Below are 6,475 nucleotides of genomic sequence, written 5' to 3' on the forward strand. Positions count from 1 at the left end.
GGCTGCCAAGTGGCCTTTCTTCCCACCAAATATCTGGGGATGCCCTTGGGAGCCAAGAACAAAGAATTGGAAGTATGGAGTGAAGTCTTGGAGAGAAGTGAAAGGAAGCTGACAAGGTGGAAGAGTCAATATTTATCTCTGGGAGGTAGAGTGACTCTCATAAAATCAGTTCTAGATGCCCTCCCAACTTATACGCTAAGTCTTCCACTACCAAAAAGTATTGGAAAGAAACTCAACAAGTTGAGAAGGGTGTTCCTTTGGCAAGGGAACAAAGAGAAACAAGGATACAACCTGGTTAAATGGGAAGAGGTGATAATGAGCAAAGCACAAGGAGGTCTGGGCATTAAGAACTTAAGTATTCAGAACACTAGTTTGCTGCAAAAATGGTTGTGGAGATTCTGTTGCGAGGATACAGCATTATGGAGGAGGTTCATAGCTGAGAAATATGGCCTACAGAGTAATTGGATAACTGAAGAGGTGAATGGCACTTTTGGGTGCTCAGTATGGAAAACTATTAGGAGAATGTGGACTGACTTCAATGCGCAGGTGACTTTCAGAGTGGGGAATGGCCTGAAGATCAGTTTCTGGAATGAGATCTGGTTAGGCGATGTGAAAATGAGGATACTCTTTCCTGACTTGTACATTATTAGCCTACAACAGAATGACACTATAGCGCAGATGTGGAGTCCTCAAGGCTGGAACCTTATGTTTAGAAGGGCTCTAAATGATTGGGAGGTTGAAAGAGTAGCAGACTTACTTCAGGCTTTGAACCTGTTCCTTGGCATCAATGCAGAGTCCGACAAACCAGTTTGGAAATTGCATAGTAGGGGAGTTTTTACAGTAAAGTCTTGTTACTGGGAAAGAAACACCAACCACTCTTTGACAACATTTTGGCCCTGGAAATTAATATGGAAGATTAAGATCCCTCTAAAAGTTGCTTGCTTCACTTGGTTGGTAATTAGAAGAGCTTGTCTAACCCACGAAGTGCTACAAAGAAGAGGTATACAGATCTGCTCAAGGTGCTATATGTGTGAACAAGAGGCTGAAGTAAATGGCCATTTATTTTTGCATTGCAGGATGGCTACAGATCTGTGGAACATGTTCATTTGTATACTCGGGGTTAATTGGACAATGCCCAGAACCACTTTTGAGGTACTAACACACTGGCAAGGAATTGGGAAGAGAGGATCAAAGGAAGATTGGTGGAAAAATGTACCTGCTTGCATTTGGTGGACACTATGGAAAGAAAGAAATGGAAGGTGCTTCGAGGGGAGGTCAAGCAGCTCCCAGATGATCAAGATGAAATGCCTTAGTCTTTTGTTTTTTTGGTGTAAGCAAGATTTAGTGGGGGAAGTAGATAGTGTAGTGGAGTTTATAGGCCAATTGTAAATTTTTGAAAATTTGTTTTTGGATTTGAGAATGATGGCACCCCCTGGGGGTTTGTAAATCCCTCCTCATCAATTTCTTGATGAGTTCTTTTGTGTGAATATAAAGTTACCTATTTCAAAAAAAAGAAATGTGAGAAGAAGCTAGTGAATTGAAAAGACAAATATTTGTCTCTAGGCGGAAGAGTTACACTCATCAACAGTGTGTTGGATGCCATGCCTGAATACATGATCTGATTTCCCAATGCCTGCAAATGTGATTGATAGAATGGATGCCACTAGGAGAAATTTTTTGTGGCAAGGGAACTGTAATCCTAATGATCACAAATTTCATCTTGTAAAGTGGGATGAAGTCATTCAAAGCAAAAAAGAAGGGGGTCTGGGGATAAGGAACCTAAAGCTGTTGAATTGGAGCCTTCTGATGAAATGGCTATTGAGATTTGCATCACAGGAACAAGCTTTGTTGAAGGACACAATCAAGGCTAGGTTTGGAATGGAGAACAAATGGACTACATACATGCCCACACAACCTTATGCGACTGGAGTATGGAGGTCTATCAGAAGTCAGTGGATCAGTTTTGCTAACAGTTGTAAAATCAAGTAGGAAATAGGGAAAACACTGTTTTGGGAAGATGTGTGGGTTGGACATGAAACTTTGAAGAACAATACCCTGTCTTGTTCAACCTGAGCCTTCAAAAGGTATCCACAATTAGAGAAATGAAAGACAATCAGGGGTGGGATCTCAGGTTTAGGAGACACTTGGATGACTGAGAAATTAACAAAGTGGCTGAACAACTCAATACTCTGGAGCAATACACATATTTAACTCCAAATGAGGACAATCTTTTTTGGCTACCAGACAAGCATGGTAGATTTTCATTTGGTTCAACTTACAAGAAATCGCAGAGATCAGTCTCACAAAGTGGTGGCTGGCCCTGGTAGATGATCTGGAAAGTCAAGATACCCTTCAAGGTAGCATGTTTTACTTGGATACTAGCCAAACAGACCACACTCACCCAGGACAACCTTAAGAAAAGAGGTCGTCAAATTTGCTCTAGGTGCTCTTTTTGTGAATGTGAGATTGAGACAATAAGCCATCTCTTTCTACATTTTAGAGAGACTGTGAAGTTATGGCAGTTTTTTATTAATTAAAGATGCATAAGCTAGACTATGCCAAGGAGCATCAAAGAGGCTCTAGCTTGCTGGAATAGAGATGGGAATCAGTCAGGTTACAAGGAGAGATGGAAGATTGTCCCAGCTTGCATTTGGTGGACTATATGGATGGAAAGGAACCAGAGATGTTCCGAAAACAAGAGTTGCTTTTTGTAGAAACTAAAAATGAACTGTCTAGAAACTAAAAACAAGAGTTCCTTTTTTTGTTGGTGTAAACACGAATATCCTCAAGAAGAAGAGGATATTCCTAATATTTTAGATTATTTATGAAGCATTAGTAGGGTCACTTCTCCCTCTGTAATTTTGCTGTAAGTATTACTGGAATACTTTCTGGGTATTCCTTTTGTTCATAATGCAAATTACTTTTTTCAAAAAAGATTCCATCCCTGATTTGCCCAAATCTCTCCAAGTGTTGCTTCTTACTAAAAAGTTGATTCAAAGATTATTGATCGAGCCACTTATCTTTCTAAAAGGATATTTTCATACCATTCCCAACTCTGAATGTGGACTTGTTCATGATTTGAGGTCATAAATTCGTGATAGATTTTCAGTGACCGACCCATATGACAATTCAAGCGTTTGTTGTCCATTTCCGTTCCATCCCATATTTATCTTTTAGCACATCTTTCCATAGTGAATGTTCTTCGACTGCAAATTCTATAACCATTTCAACATCAATCTTTGATCTTGGACTCTCAACTTCTTGATTCCAAGACCTCCTTCCTTCTTATTGACTGCAAGAGAAGCCCATTTAATCAAATGGATTCTTTTCTTCTCATAGTTGCCTGGCCAAATGAAGTTTCTTTTTAGTGCATCTAATCTCTGCATTTCTTTATAGGGGGGATAGGAATAAAGACATCATATAGGTACGCAATGTATCCAACACAAAATTAACCAGAATAAGTCTTACCCCACCCCACCCTCCTGAAAGTAAGATATTGATTCTTTCAATTTGTTAGCTTCCTTCTAGATTTTCCTAAAACATCATTCATTTCCCTTAAGACTTACTTTTGGCTCCCAATGACATTCTCAAATAAACTATTGGTAATTCCCCTATGCTTCCTCCAAAAATCACATCCATGTTGTGGATCTCATCTACATAATTAATTGGATACATAAAGCTTTTGTTCCAATTAATATGTAATCCAAATGAGGCTTCAAATAGAATGAAGATCACCATCAACATCTGTAGTTGATTTTTGTTAGATTCACAAAACACCAATATATCATTTGTTTAAGGGAAAAGGGCATATACCCCTCAACTTTGCAATTTAGAGTTGATATACCCCTCGTTATAAAAGTGGTTCATATATACCCCTACCATTATACAAATGGCCCATATGTGCTCTTTTGGTCTAATGGAAGTGAACAATTTTTTTATTTTTTTAATTATTTTAAAAAAAAAATCTATTAAGGGGTATATTAATAAATTACAATCTAGTCGCAAAAAAAATTGTTTCAATTTTTTCTCTTTTTCCATTCATACTTCATTCTTTTGATTTCTCATATTTTTACAATAATTCGAAAGAAAAAATAAACGAAATAAGAATAAAAACCTAAATAATACAACAATAAAAACCTAAGTCTCTGGATTATCAATAAAATAATTCCCTTTGACAATACTGCAGTATTTTTTCTTTCAAAGTCTTTCTCTATTATTTTCTTAATTTCTTTATTAAAAAACCAACAAATTGTATATGTGAGCTACTTTTATAACAGAGGTATATTAGCTCTAAATCGCAAAATTGAGGGGTATATTAGGCCTTTTCCCTTCGTTTATTGAAGATAAGAAATCATCATACTAGTGCCAACCTTGGAACTAACTTTAAATCCCTTGATCCAGTTATTTATTTGAGCAATCTTCAACATGTCATTAAGACCTTCCATAGTAATGACAAAAAGAAAGGGACAACAGATCCCCTGCCTCAAACCTCTTCGGGAAGGAAAAACACCTACTGGTGAGTCATGAACAAGGATTGAGAATATGACTGTGCTAATGCAAAATATGATTCAATTAATTCATTTGTAGATAAGATGAGAGAGGCGATATTGAGATGGTTTGAACATGTGAAGAGGAGATGTATGGATGCACCAGTGGGGAGGTGCGAGAGGTTGGTTATATAGGGTACGAGGAGAGGCGGTGGTAGACCGAAAAATTACTGGGCAGAGGTGATAAGATAGGATTTGACTCATCTTCGGTAATGGACATGACCTTAGATAAAAGGGTGTGGTAGACGCGTATAGGGTAGAAGGTTAGTAGGTAGTGTAGTGTTGTCTTGCTTAGGGTGACTGGTGTTTCCCATTATACTAGTTGTCTTACTGTAGTTCTTGTTTTTGATATCGATCATTATTTATTATTGTTTTTAATACTTTATCGCTGAATTGAGTTTCGATTATTGCACTGTTTTGTTGTAGTTGTTGCTTTCCTCTTGTAGACTTTGCACAGTTTCTTTGTGACTCGCTATATTTTCTTCGTTGTATATGAAATTGCTGCATTTGAGCTGAGGACCTTTTGGAAACAACTTCTCTACCTCCACAAGGTAGTGGTAAGGTCTGCGTACATTCTACCCTCCCCAGATCCCACTTGTGGGATTTCATCGGGTATGTTGTTGTTGTTGTCTCCAAAGCCCATCTGAAAAAAGATTCCTAGTAAGAAGCTCTAGTTTGAGTGGTCATGTGCCTTCTCAATATCTAGCTTGCATAAAATCCCAAGTTCTTTGCTCGTTGTTCTTGTATCTACACATTTGCTTGCAATTAGAATAGCATCCATTTTTTGCTTGCCTCTGATGAAGGCCATGTGTTGACCATCCACCATTTTGTGCATCATTTTCTTCCAAGAACTTCTAGTCCAACTACGAACTCCCTGATAGAGTAGGGAATATTAGAGGTTTCTTCTGGAATGCTGCCGACCACAGTGCTGCATAGAAGTTCATTTTGTGTTTGACTAGTTCCTCCAGAAATACATATAATACCTCTTTTTTCTGTACAACAGCCACATTAATTTCTTTGGATGTCCATTTAATCCTTGTGACAGTGTCCAAGTAAGGAAGAGCTTCCTTTATTTCTTTGGACAAATCTATAACTTGCTTCTGGACTTTGTAGTTAGTGTATCTTTCAATCTTAACAACAATATCCATCCAGCCCATGGTCAATTCCATTTCAGGAACAATAATAATTGATCTCCTCATACCTTGAATGCTGATGATGATCATATAACGTCCATGTTTGTTGTAGTTTCTCGAGCAGAAGATTTTTCTTCTAAGAAGTGATCACAAAACTTCCATCTTTTGACGTAGCTTCCTTTAACCTTCGAGGCCTCCTAGAGAGTATCACACAACCACACCATCATCTTCCGGCTAAAAGTAGTTCTGATCAGATTTCTTCCACATTCCGTCTATTCTTACCATCTCCAACTCTGGTTTCACTTCTAATAATATCATATAACTCAATTCCCACTACAAAATAGATTGTGTCAATCATCATTACTGGGTTAAACAGAATTTACTTGAATACCTGTAACTGTTATAATTCCGGCCAAGGACTGCCAAAGTTCCCCCCTGAGAATTGTCTAAAATGAAAGAAAGGCTTAAAAGGAATTTTTCTAAAACAGGTGCCTGAGAGCATTTCACTAAAGCTTCAGTGATTAGTTCAATCAAATTTTTAATTTTGGCACCAGAGGAGCTTTGCCCAGAGTATTATGGCAGCAACTAAGGCTGGGCACCGGACCGGAACGGGACGGTTTGACCGGGTTGTTGACCGGTACCGGGATGGACCGGACCGGAACTACCGGGATGGAGGCTCAGTTCCGTCCCGTCCCACTATATACCGGGATAGAACCGGGACGGACCGGAATGGACCGGAACGGAACGGGATGGGATAAACGGGACGGCACATATAGCTATTTCAAAAAATAATTA

At 38.5% G+C, this 6,475-nt stretch overlaps 1 protein-coding gene across 1 annotated transcript in view; it reads left to right on the forward strand.

The window, feature by feature from the left end:
- Window positions 1-6,475, forward strand: part of LOC102601257 (protein RER1B-like) — a 15,751-nt gene that overhangs the window by 6,274 nt on the left and 3,002 nt on the right. The window lies entirely within an intron of this gene.

This window comes from Solanum tuberosum, unplaced genomic scaffold, assembly GCF_000226075.1.
Source record: "Solanum tuberosum cultivar DM 1-3 516 R44 unplaced genomic scaffold, SolTub_3.0 scf00084, whole genome shotgun sequence".
Lineage (NCBI taxonomy): Eukaryota > Viridiplantae > Streptophyta > Magnoliopsida > Solanales > Solanaceae > Solanum > Solanum tuberosum.